The 14,138-nt window shown below is 33.9% G+C and overlaps 1 non-coding gene across 1 annotated transcript; it reads left to right on the forward strand.

The window, feature by feature from the left end:
• The first annotated feature begins 13,803 nt into the window (after positions 1 to 13,803).
• On the forward strand, positions 13,804 to 13,875 carry TRNAD-GUC. Its single transcript has one exon. It is a non-coding gene; the product is annotated as a tRNA-Asp (tRNA).
• The last annotated feature ends 263 nt before the right edge of the window (positions 13,876 to 14,138 follow it).

A 14,138-nucleotide genomic window follows, 5' to 3' on the forward strand; every position in this document is an offset into this window, starting at 1 on the left:
TCAATCTTTCATTTATAGGTTATTAGATATAACTAAAACTATTGCTCAACCTGATGCTATAAAATAATGTTTTTATCATTTTGTTTTTATTTTAAAATAATGACTTTTAAATTTTTTTCAATCATGATTAGAGATTTATATCAAAGTTTCTTGTCTTTCATGTTAAATAATCCTTACTTATTCAAACATATTTGTATTAAAATTGTTTTTTGCATTGATTCAGATGTTACCCTTATTGTACTTTAAGCACTTATCTTTATTTTTGCTCACTTATGATCTTTCTGTTTTTTGTATATTTGTGCTCATATACAAGTACTATAATGGCCTTCTTTAGTGACTTCCAGAGCATGTTAAAATTTTTATAATATTAAGTTTATATGTTAAGTTTATATGCCATCAAGTTTATATGTTGACATTTCATAATTATTTTTAGTTATTACATAAAGGATATTTCTTTTGTTACATATTTTAATTATGTGTTATGGTATATACTGATGGTATTCATTTCTATTAATTTTTTAATTTTTTTATTATTTATCCATTGTTTAAAATACTTTTTCAGGTTTCTTGTTCTTAGTTTTCCCAGAAAATGATCATGTCATGTGTAAATAATCACACATTAACCTGTTCATCTCCTTTGTATTTTATTGTTTAGTCTAAATGTTTAGGTAATAACTCTAGAACAATGTTTGAGAATAAGGATGATGAAGATGATTTAGTGTTTTTGACTATCATGCAAAGATATCAGTTGTTATCTAATTACATTTAATAGTGGATTTTTAGTCAAGTATTAAATTTTATCATATTAAAATAATAAATACAAATATTTTGTTTGATGTAGGGAAATAGTTTTTGTACTTGCAAGCACAATAATGTTAAGTAAAATATAGACAAAAAAACTACATCAAAATTAAGATCTTCTGTTCATTAAGAATATAGAAGAAAACAAACTACAGAACGAAAAAAGACAATCCTTTTTAGAATATATAATAGCCTTTGCATATCAGAGAGAAACAGACAACTCAGAGAAAAAAGTGAGCTAAACACTTGATCTGACACTTCAAGAAAGAGCACAACCAAATGACCAGAAAATACAGGAAAAGTCACCTAATCTCAATCATCAGGAAAATACAAGTCAAAACAACAAAACAATTAAAAAGAATAGTTAAAATTTGTCGACACCAAGTACTGCATTCTTGATGATACCAAGTACTGGCATACTTCTGGAATAAATGAATGAAAACTAACGAAATACTGCCAACAATAAGGAATGGATAAATAAAGTACTCTAGAGTTATTGATAAGAATAATGTACAGCAATAAAATTAATTTGAACACCTTGTAACAATAAGTATGAATCTCACTGACATTATTGAGATGAGGATGGCAGATTTGCTGTAATATATACATGCTGTATGAATCCGTTTATATAATTTTTTAGAACAGGCAGAACTAAACTCAGGAGTCACAATTAAAGTAAGTGGTTCATTGGAAAGACAGAAAGGAGTTCAAGGTTGGGTAGGAATTTAAGATGCTAGCTCTATCTTGTCTCAGGTGATTATTTTATAAGAGCTTACTCTGTCATAACTCATGAATCTGTATATTCATGTCTTGGGAAATTTTCTGAATGTGTTATCATACTTTGATTTAAGTCAGAATCTCAATTTTGTCTAATCTAGGGCAGTTTTTTACCAAGAATTGCTATATTATTCAATGTATGGATTTGTGTCCTTACTTTAAAAAAATCAGGAATTATCTAAATATTTGTTTTAGTTTTAATCTTTATTACAAATTCCCAAACTCCTATGTTATTTCTAATTTACTTGTCTTTCCTTTCCTCTATAACCATTTTAGATTCCTAATTAAAAAAAAAATCATTTCTCATGCCCATTCCTTACTATCTTTATTAAGTATTTTACAATGGTTATTTTCTTACATGTTTTTCCTGGGTTCTTTAAGTGATCAATTTCCTCATCCCCCCAGCTGCTTGGTTTCTTATTCATAGATAAGATTGGTTCACCATTTCGATACTTGAGACTTGTCATTTTAAATTTTCATTCATTGCAACAATTTTTCTTTTTTTCTTTTTTTTTTTTTTTTTAGATTTTATTTATTTATTTGTTAGAGAAAGAGAGACAGAGAATGAGCCAGCAAGCACAAGCAGGGAGAGGCTTCTTGCTGAGCAAAGAGCCGAATGTGGGACTCAATCCCAGGACCTTGGGATCATGACCTGAGCCGAAGGCAGATGCTTAACTGATTTAGTCACCCAGGCATCCCAAACAATTCTTCTTAAATATATCCTGTTGGTAGGTTTTCCTGTACTTTCTCTCCCATCTCCTTTGTGATACACACACACACACACACACACACACACACACACACATATATATATATATGTAAATATGTGTGTGTATATATATACGTGTGTGTATGTATATGTATATACACACATATATTTTAGAGATTTCTTAAAATAATAACTTATTTTTAAATGGCTATCAGACACATGAAAAAATGTTCATCATCATTAGCCCTCAGGGAGATTCAAATTAAAACCACATTGAGATATCACCTTAACACCAGTTAGAATGGCCAAAATTAACAAAATAGGAAACAACATGTGTTAGAGGATGTGGAGAAAGGGGAACCCTCTTACACTGTTGGTGGGAATGCAAGTCGGTGCAGCTTCTTTGGAGAACAGTGTGGTGATTCCTCAAGAAATTAAAAATAGAGCTTCCCTATGACCCTGCAATTGCACTCCTGGGTATTTACCCCAAGGATACAGATGTCGTGAAAAGAAGGGCCATCTGTACCCCAATGTTTATAGCAGCAATGGCCACGGTCACCAGACAATGGAAAGAACCAAGATGCCCTTCAATGGATGAATGGATAAGGAAGATGTGGTCCATATACACTATGGAGAATTATACCTCCATCAGAAAGGATGAATACCCAACTTTTGTAGCAACATGGACGGGACTGGAAGAGATTATGCTGAGTGAAATAAGTCAAGCAGAGAGAGTCAATTATCATATGGTTTCACTTCTTTGTAAAGCATAACAAATAGCCTGGAGGACAAGGGGTGGGGAGTTGGGGTAAATTGGAAGGGGAGGTGAACCATGAGAGACTATGGACTCTGAGAAACAATCTGAGGGGTTTGAAGTGGCAGGGGGGTGGGAGGTTGGGGTACCAGGTGGTGGGTATTATAGAGGGCACGGCTTGCATGGAGCACTGGGTGTGGTGTTTTTCTGAAAATAAATAAATTGGAAAAAAAAAATAAAGCATATGGATTTTTCCTGGTCCAGCTTTTTGGAGGATGTCTATTAGGATGAGGACAAGTTCAGACTAGTCTTGCAGGTTGTCCATTTTTCACAAAGCAAACTCTCTCTTTCTTTATTTTCTTTCTGAAAATTTCACTTGGCTCCCCTCAGTCAGAACAAAATGAATGCTGGTGCTATTGCTACCAGGCCATGGACTTTTATTATTATTTACTTATATTTTCATCAATGTACTGTTGAGCACCCTTTTGTAAGCAAGTGTTTCTTCTTCTTCTTCTTCTTTTTTTTTAATCATTGGGGGTGCATTTCTGCTGGTGCTGTCTCTCTATTTCTCTATTTTTCAACCTATTTCTCTCTATGGCATGCTTTCTCTCACCTTCTCAGGCATAAGGTCCCCACCTGTACAAAGTTATGCTTTTCTCTGATAAGTAAGGAATTCTAATTTCTTGCATTTTCTCAAAATAGAGCTGTGTTCCTTTTCTGTTTTGTTCTTAAATAATTATCAGGACTTGAAAGGAAAAATGCTGAATAAGACACTATGTTCAAACCATAAATCCAAAGAATCTTTCTATGTTAGCTAGGAGTTTCTTGTGAATTTTATAGTATCAGCAAATAATAATTATCATAAATGCTTTCTTCAATTGTTCATCTTATGTCAATGACATTAGAGACATTACAGATAATAGGAGTACAGATATGTCTATATCTGTATCTTTACCGGTATCTGTGTATATCTACATTATATCTGTATGCTATGACATTTATAAAAGGTATCCCAGGGGGTGCCTGGGTGCAATAGTCCTTTGGGGATCAGACTCTTGGTTTCCACGGTCATGATATGGTGCCTGGTGTTGGGCTCTGCAGTCAGCTCCGTCTGTCTGAGATTCTCTCTCCCTTTCCCTCTGCCCCTTCTGCTCGTGCTCTCCCTCTCTCCTTCTCTCTCTTATGAATAAATAAATACATCTTTAAAAAATATATCTCAGTGTGAGCCACTCCTATTCTCATATGTTTGATGGAAAATAGAAGTTCTTTCAAGAAGAGAACTAAATAGGGGAGTGTATATCTTTAATTGGTATTATTCTCTAGCAAGCTATATTAAAGAGTTGTTATAAGCATATCCAGCTGATATAACATGCTTTTAACCAAGGTGGTAGAAGATTGGGATTATCTAATTCTTAAAGCATCACCCAAAGGATTCAGGCAACTTTGAATATGTGATATGCATTCATTTTATGAAATAAAGAAAAAAGAGAGAGAAGTAGATACTGTATATGATTCTATCTATAATGAGTTTTCTCTATTTTTCCAGGCATATAGTCTGAAATCCATAAATTGATTTTCTTTGAAAATCAAAGATTGAAATGTGAAAATATAATGGATTAAGTTTATTAAGATAATACTTGGAGAAAAGAAAAAAGTTTCCTCAGTCTCCAGTGCATATATGCTAACCTTTGCAGATGCACTTGTCTGTGCCATTTTGTGCACTGATCCAATTTAATTAAGAGAGCTGTGTGTATGTGTGTGTGCATTTTTTGAACAGTATATTTGAATATAGCTCTCACATCTTACTGCTTCTAAAATTACTCCTATTGGATGTAAAGATCATGTTAGATGTTATTTGCTGTTCCGTTGCTTATCCAGAACACTCCCTTTATACTGAGATTTTCTTAAAACCTTCTTTTCCTTGTGGTTGTTATATGCTTATTAATTATGCAAGTTAAAGGACTTTGGTGCTATGGGTTGAGCTGTGCCTCCCCCCACCCCATTCTTATGTTGAGGTCCTAACCTCTGGATATCAGAATGTGACTGGATTTCAAGATAGGGTCTTAAAGGAGGTACTTTTTTTTCCCCAATTTATTTATTTTCAGAAAAACATTATTCATTATTTTTTCACCACACTCAGTGCTCCATGCAAGCCGTGCCCTCTATAATACCCACCACCTGGTACCCCAACCTCCCCCCCCCCCCACTTCAAACCCCTCAGACTGTTTTTCAGAGTCCATAGTCTCTCATGGTTCACCTCCCCTTCCAATTTACCCAAATTCCCTACTCCTCTCTAACGCCCCTTGTCCTCCATGCTATTTGTTATACTCCACAAATAAGTGAAACCATATGATAATTGACTCTCTCTGCTTGACTTATTTCACTCAGCATAATCTCTTCCAGTCCCGTCCATGTTGCTACAAAAGTTGGGTATTCATCCTTTCTGATGGAGGCATAATACTCCATAGTGTATATGGACCACATCTTCCTTATCCATTCGTCCGTTGAAGGGCATCTTGGTTCTTTCCATAGTTTGGCGACTGTGGCCATTGCTGCTATAAACATTGGGGTACAGATGACCCTTCTTTTCACGACATCTGTGTCTTTGGGGTAAATACCCAGGAGTGTAATTGCAGGGTCATAGGGAAGCTCTATTTTTAAAATGAGGATGCTGAGGGGCTCCCTAATCTGACTGGCAGCCTTATAAGAAGAGGAAATTAGAGCACAGAATGAAGACCACATGAAGACCTGGGGAAAAGAAGACAGCCTAAGAGGGGCCTGAGAAGCGTCAAAACTTGCCTACACCTTGATCCCAACTTTCTGGACTGGAACTGTGAGAAAGTCCATTTCTATTGCTTCAGCCACTCAGAGTGCTACCGTGTTACGGCAGCTTTAGCAAGCTAATACAGTTTGCAGGTTATTTGGGGGATATTATTGTAGATCAAGAAAACCAAGGAATATATAGATGGTCCATGAAAGTAAAGAGCAATGAACAAATGAATAAATAAATAATTCCAGGAATCTTAATAGGAAAAGATAACATACCTTCTTTCTAAGATGTCACCATTAATCTGACATAATCTTTAACCTACTATGACCCGCATTCGACATTCCATGCCAGCCTCTGGTGTCTCCAAATCCGCTTATGCCATCTGGAAGAGACATCTGAAGTCTCAGTCAGTTGAGAGTCTCAGTATGGAGGTATTCACTAATGAGGGTGAGTGCATGTCAATGTAAGGTGACTTGGCCAGCTGTGGCCTTGGTGGAGAGGTTGCAAGGCTAACAACTACCCAAATGTCACCTACTCTGATAAAGTCTATGACCACTTATTTTTAATAATAATAATAATAATAATAATGATAAATTGCCAAGGACTTACTGTTCCTCATGTAATTAAGATACATTACTTCTTACTCCTTCTATATTACGTATTTTTACAGATTTAGTGGTGTTTATGCCACTCAACTTCCTCATGTAAGACGAGAAAACACATTTTTAAATTATTTTCTAACTTAGAATATTATCTCACCAAACACACAGACTACAATATCAAACCATTCCTCTTTTGTTGGACATTTAGGCATTTTAAAGAATTTAGTATTCCCATTACTGCTGCAATGAACAGATGGAGGGTCCTTTTATTGTTTTCATGATGGGTCTGTTAGTAATCCATAAGGCTGACCACCCTGTGAGGCTGAGTGCATTTCTCCTGCCTGTTTAACCATGATGCTATCAGCAGGGCCACTCGACAGGAAATTGGTCTTGATAAACCCTTTACCATATGTCCATTGGAAAGTGATCTCTAAGCCTTCAGAATTAATTTAAAACGTTGTATGATATATTTCTCTGCTTACCAAAAGAATAAGCATAAACAAATAATTTCTACTCCTTGAAAGAAGAGCAGATACTTGTTACATAAAATATGTTAGGCAACATATAACATACACTTCTATATTTATCACAAAAGTATGAATAGAAAAATAATTTTTGCTTGCAAAAGTAAAAAAAATATAAAGTTATATTTTTGGTGGTTTCTTAGATCCCATAATAAAATATATAATAGATGTAAAGAAGACAAAATATATCTTATTTTTAAATGAGAGTAAGAAATATCTTTACAGTTAAATGGAGTTTGTAAAATATCTTTACAGACAGAGTTACTTCCTTGCTTCCAATTCTGAATAAATTCACCATCATTATACCTGTATTCTGATTAATTGAAATCTCTTCTTGCCTTTATTGCTTAATTCCAGGTATCAGGTCTTCTTGCTTATGTACATAAAATCTATCTCTTACAATTGTTAAGTTAAAGACTCATTATTCTCTTTACAATAGAAACACTTCTTGTCAATATATACCTAAGGCAACTTTTTAAAAAACTTTTCTAAAAAATGTATGCATAGAAGGAACTTAACTCAACATAACAAAGACCCTGTATGAAAAGTCTACAGATAACATCATAATCAGTGTAGAAAAATTAAGAAGTTTTCCTTTGACATCTAGTACAAGGCAAAATGCCCTCTCTCACCAATTCTATTCACAGAGTACTAGAAATACGGGCAGAAATAATCAGTCAACAAAATAGAAATAAAAGGCATCCAAATAGGAGAAGAGGAAGTAAAATCCGTTTTGAGAAGACATGATCCTACATGTAGAAAAACTTTAATAGTCCATAAAAGACTGTTAGAACTAATATATCAGTAAAGTTGTAGGATACAAAGTCAAAATCCGGCATACAAAAATCTACGAAAAGGAAATCAAGGAAATGATCCCATTTAAAATAGTACCAAGTGAAATAAAATACTTAGGAATAAAGTTAGCCAAGGAGTTGAAACATCTGCTTTGGAATACACTGCACTAAAAATTATAAAACAGTGATGAAAGAAATTGAAGCAGACAAAAATAAGGAAAAAGGAAGGAAAGGAAATAAGTCCAAATACACTAAAAATATTGCAGATTTTCTTCAACAAATGTTTAACATTAATCCAAATCATGCATCTGATTTCTATAATAAATACTGTGTTATACACATTTCTTGAATTCCAATTTTATGATAAATACTGGTTAGGTTTGGAAAAGTACAAGTATCATAATCAATAATCTCTAAGTGAAAATATAATAGAGGACAAATAACTTTAGACAAATTGTTAAAACAGTATGTGATTTTAATAATTGAATTATGTCCAAGGTGATTCATTTGTCAGCATTCACATTTAAAGATAAAAATATTCATATAAATTATTTAGCTCCAGAAACACATCCAGCCTCTGGGAAATTGATCTTCTTCGAGATGTAGTTTTGTCTTAACAATATTTACTTTATCATCTTAAATGGTCAAGTAAAAAAGTTATTTCAGTAGTTAAAAAACTTCTCTTGCTCATTTTATTCTATTCTCTGGTGACTAAATTGAAGTACTTTTTATTTTCTTTCAGGAAATATTTTGAAATTGTGTTTTAGATTCTATTCAATTATGTTTGAAAGTATGTGTGTGTGTGTGTGTGTGTGTGTGTATATATATATATGTATATATATATATCCTGAATTATAAACTGTAAGTTTAAGGAGATGTGTATAACATAGAAAGTTTAAAAAGGTCCATTTAAATCAATTAAAATATGAAAATATGAAGTGGGAATAATTTCCTTCACCCCCATAAAAGCAGTATATACTGTAATTTTAGTTACAGATGGCAAAGTAGGGAAAATGTAGATAATAAATTACGTTTATTTTTTTCCAAAATTGCTCTTGTGTTTTATTTGGAACACTATATTATTGTTTCCCCTTTTATTTTCCAAATCATGTTATTTGTACTTCCTAAATAATCTTTTTGCAATTCATCTTTATTTCACAGTCTACTGGTAGGAGACCCCAGACTGACAGAGATTATGTTTTAAGGTAAAAGTGCAATTCTTAGCCCAAGAAACTGGCTCAGAGTCTGTGTGGTGAGTAAACTCAGAAGTAAACTTAAGGAAGAGATCTCTGAAAAAGAATTAGATGATTCATGTGCCGGACCCTTAACTGTATTAAATATCATATAACCATTCTTTTTGTAGTAACACAAGCAAATTTTGAAATATGCATCCTTTTGAAATTATCATGGCACTAATATTTCCATATAAGTATGTTTGAGTTCATTATATTACAGAAGACCAGATATTTTTTCATAATTGTAAAAAATGTGTTTATGTCCCCAAACTTCCATCATAAAATTATTGTTTTTAATTATTAGTGTCATCTAATGATTCTGTATTCCATTTTCTAAAAGTAAGTTAAAATTTATTTTTCTTATCTCTCTAACCTAGCTAAATTTAAAATAAGCAGATGAGGAAACAAACACTCGCTTCCATTCTGTTTGATAATCAACTAATGCTTCTTATTTACCTCACCACAGTTTAAAATCACAATCATTTCAAAGTGTTCCTGAAATTGATACCAGAAGAAAACTTACTTGAACAGTTTCTCAAGGAAAGGAGTTGCCCCTATGACCTTTCTTACAGTTTTGGTAGCCATTCTGCCTCTGTTCAAATGCCTTTGGAGATGACACTTTACTGATTGGCTTTATTGTTTGGCATTGGTAATTCTTAGATGGAGTTCCTTTAAATTAAAACTAAGTCTGACTAAGCTAAGGTAAATACTTGCTTGTATGGTGTGAAACAACTTCCAGAACCTTTCAATTCCTACCTCTGTCAGCGCTTCAAATTGGCTAAAGTTAAATGTAGATGCTTTCCAGATGTTAGCTATAAGCTGTTAAGCAACTTCAAATATCTTGAAAATAAAATAATAATATTAGAGCATTATGCACAGATGGCCAGAACAGTGTCCAAGGAAAAGCTTTTGGTAAAACACAAGCCAGTGGAATTACCAAGATGTTTTCCATGTAAAAAGGGAGCTTATGAAAATATAAGTTATTAAGTATCTCTGATCAGATAAATTAAAAAACCAAGAGTCATAAGAATTCCCTAGAATAAATTAGATGTTACCCATACAGTATATTTTTTCAACTGCCCGTTTCTTTGTCTCAGTCATATAAACCTAAAGTTTGGATTTTGAGATAGATAAATTTATAATTTTACACACATTATGGAAAAATGCCAGTGACACTATCTTATTTGTTGCATCTCTCAACAGAACCACTCTGGCAGTTTTAAGACATTAGAGCTATAAATTCTCTCCCGTGGAGATAAGAGAAACTCCTCATCTTCCTAGCTGCCTTTACGATAATCAGCACTGTGTTGAATCATTTATAAAGGGCATGTAGACATATTAGATCAATGATATGTTTAGGCAGAATAATTTATATGTATATATAGAGAGGTTTATTTTTTTAATTAATGCATTTTAAAGAAAGGATATTGAGCAAAAAGATCTTCATATATATACTATGTGTTATTATTGCTTTCCCAAAATTATGAAACCAATCTCCATGCTGATGACAAGTTATGACACATTTAACTTCAATTCCTGGTCTATTATCATTTGTCATTTCTGCCTTTTTATTAAAACAGATGGGAAGCAATAAGATTGAGTTGCCAGACACATCACCATGATACTCAGTAAAGTTTGTGATTGAGGTTAATACATATTTGGAAGAAAGTTCACCTAGCTAAATCACTTTCACATGCCATATTTATAATATGAGCACAGAATGACTCAGAAAATAATTTTTACAAATTCGTAAGAAATAAAAGATGGCAAGAAAAAGATGATGGGCTTGTGACATTCAGTATGGGTGTATACATCCCATTTACTGATTTTCTTCCAGTGGTTACAGTCATGCTAGCACATTCACTGTCCCATAAAAGCAATGTACTTTCTCCTCAAGGTGAAATAGCATGAGAGAAGGTTTACAGAATATAAGTTGTGGTCTCCTTTGAGACAATATATCTCTCAATTTCACTTTCTTTTAGTTAAAACACTATTGGGTATTAGGTAATCTAGTTATTATGAATTATTAATCAGGCATAAGCAAACTGGAATTAAAATCCAAACATTCTTCATTTTGAGAAGTTATTAAATCACTAATACATTCAGTGTATTGTTCAGATGCAGGGGAGGAGAGAAGCTGCTTCTTTATACAGAGAAGAAGCTCCACCATGACTCATTGTCTACCTGTGAAGAAGACAGAGAGCAGCATCTACAGACCAGAGAGGCTAACAACCCAGACTCCAGTGAAAGCTATTATTTCTTACTGAGGGTTCTGTAGAGAATTTTCTGCATTGCAAGTATATATTCAATTTTTTTTTCTTCCTCAGAGGTAGTTAGATTTGTTAAAAGAAACCATTTATTTTAGGACCATATGATTTCCCTGATAGCCTTAATAAATATATGCCTTCCCTTGTCAAATCATCTCTTCTGTATAATGAGTGATGGTGGTCTTTTAGACGCTTCACCCTTACTCTTAGATTCTTCTGAATTGCATTCCTTGTGTCTTACAATTCACTTGCTACAAATACACTTGTACATGTATTACACTATAGCTTACAAAAATCCATTTTATTTGTGCTAAAACATAAAGGCAGAGATGAGTACAAGGAGATGAACATATAATTGAGAATTAAATTATATTCTTGCTACTCAATATTATTTTGATTTTAGCTACTATATATTCTGTCTTTGGAAATCATTTTCCTTTTGCTTTTTTCACATACTAGGTCTATACAGCTCTTTGGATGCATCTATAAATTTTAATTTAGAGATCTTCATATGGTTTATCAGAATTTGAAAATGATTAAGAAAGGAGTCTCCAATGATTGACTCCAGATATCATGTAACCATATAATTAAAAAGCAGAAACTTTGTTTGGGGTAAAGTCCTTCTTTTCATATTTCTTATTCTTTCTCCAAGTAATGTCTTGATGGCTTTAAAAAAAATGCTCACTAATAAATAACAAAAAAATGGATGAATGATTTCTATTCTTCTTTCTCATTACAATTTCTCTGCCCCAAGGCAAGAAAAATAATATTCAATTCATGTATCAATAAAGAGTCCACCAGTCGAACAAATCTATCTCTTAGTCACTTCACCTGATGAAAATATTTTGGTTAAGTATTCTTGCCTTTCATAACACCATGATCTCTAATTCTCTCCCTATCTTTCTAGATATTATTTCTAAACCAACTTTGTAGGCTTTCCTGTTTCTACTTGTCCCTTAAGTTTTAGCGTGTCCTCTGCCTCATTTCTAGATCCATTTCATTCCTTCTTCATGAGTTTGTCCATTTTAAAGACTTTCATTGTCATGTACGTGCTGATGATTCTTCCAAATCTCTCTGTTGCTTGCTTATCTCCTGAGATTTACTAAGATGTACTCAACTGTCATCCCATGTAGTTACAAGGGCTCCCACCAGGTAGCTCAAACTTTGCATTTCCAACTTATATTCATATTCTCTTTTCCCAGTTTCTTCTACAGTAGCCCCTATTTTCTCTAGTACTTAGATCAGAAAACTGAGAATTGGTTTTTCCCTTTCCTTCTGTATCTTTAATTTTATTCAAAATGGCACACTACTAATTTTATTTTTACATACCTTTCTGACACAGCCTCCTTTTTTGGGATCACAGACAATGCAGACCACATCAATTCTCACTGGAACTGCAACAGACTAATGAGCCTCAAAGTCTTTCTCCTCTCCACTCCAGTTTCTCTTTCAGAACTAGAAGAGTTTTCAAAAATCACATTGCTGATCAGGGTCAGATTGCCCCTGAAAATCCTTCAGTGGTATCCTATTTTCTGGTCACATTCCTAATTCCTCTAATGTCTCCATAAGGTTCTCCACGGTGTTCTGCTTTCTTAACTATCCAAGCTACATCTAACAGCTCTGAACTTCAAAGTGTATTTTTAATTAGGCACCGGTGTTCAGTTCCTCTCCTGCCCCATGCTTTACTTGGCATGGAAACTTTATATATGGTGATTCATTTACTGGAACACGCCTATTTTACCTCATACTTTTTCACTCTTCATTACTTGTTAACCTTGGCTTACATACTACTAGTCAATGAAAGCGTTTGCTTTTTTTCTTAAAGAGCTCAGCCTCCCCTAATGTATCTTCATCGTTTCCCTTTTTCTTCATTCCATCTACTTCTATTACTTCTTTTTTTTCAGGACTTGTTTTGATTATTTTGATTCTCTCATCAGATGTTAGCCTTGTGAGGGCAAAAGCTCAGTCCACCATGTTCACCATAGCAGCCATAGAGCTTAGGTCAGTTAATAACAAAAGGCTATTATATAATAATAATTTTTAATAAAATATCTGATATTCATCCTTAGTTTTTTGGAAGGAGCTTCTAAACTCTTACATTGCCAGCATTGTGGGAATGTCTCTGTTACTCATGGAAGATCAGAGAAAACACCTGAATTTATGCTCAGGAGATGACTCAGGATGGGAACTGCTCATACCAGAAAAACTTAATTATGTGATTATGATACAGAAGCTCTGAGCCACAAATATTTGCCCAACCTCCTGGGAAGGGGGGGGCAACAGGTCGAGTTTACTTGTGGGGCTAATGATTCAACCTACCATGCCTGCAAAATAAAATCCAAATTTATTTTTTTTCCAATTTATTTATTTTCAGAAAAACAGTATTCATTATTTTTTCACCACACCCAGTGCTCCATGCAAGCCGTGCCCTCTATAATACCCACCACCTGGTACCCCAACCTCCCACCTCCCCGCCACTTCAAACCCCTCAGATTGTTTTTCAGAGTCCATAGTCTCTCGTGGTTCACCACCCCTTCCAATTTACCCAAAAGCACATACCCTCCCCAATGTCCTCGTTAGTATAGTGGTGAGTATCCCCGCCTGTCAAGCGGGAGACCGGGTTTCGATTCCCTGACGGGGAGACCGTAAAATCCAAATTTAAAACATCGAGGCTTGTGTGAGATTCCTGGTTGAAGAACACATCCGTGTGCTTGGAGAATGATATGCCTTGATCTCATGGAGACAGGACTTTAAAGCTCTGGAGTGATACCCTCCCAGACATTACCCTATGTATCTCATTTGTTTAGTACTGACTTATATCTTTTATAACAAAATTTTGATAATCAATATAGTGTTTTCCTGAGTTCTATCAGTCATTCTAACAATTTTTCAAACCTAATATAGT

The sequence above is a fragment of the Neovison vison genome, chromosome 4, assembly GCF_020171115.1.
Source record: "Neovison vison isolate M4711 chromosome 4, ASM_NN_V1, whole genome shotgun sequence".
Taxonomy (NCBI): Eukaryota; Metazoa; Chordata; class Mammalia; order Carnivora; family Mustelidae; genus Neogale; species Neogale vison.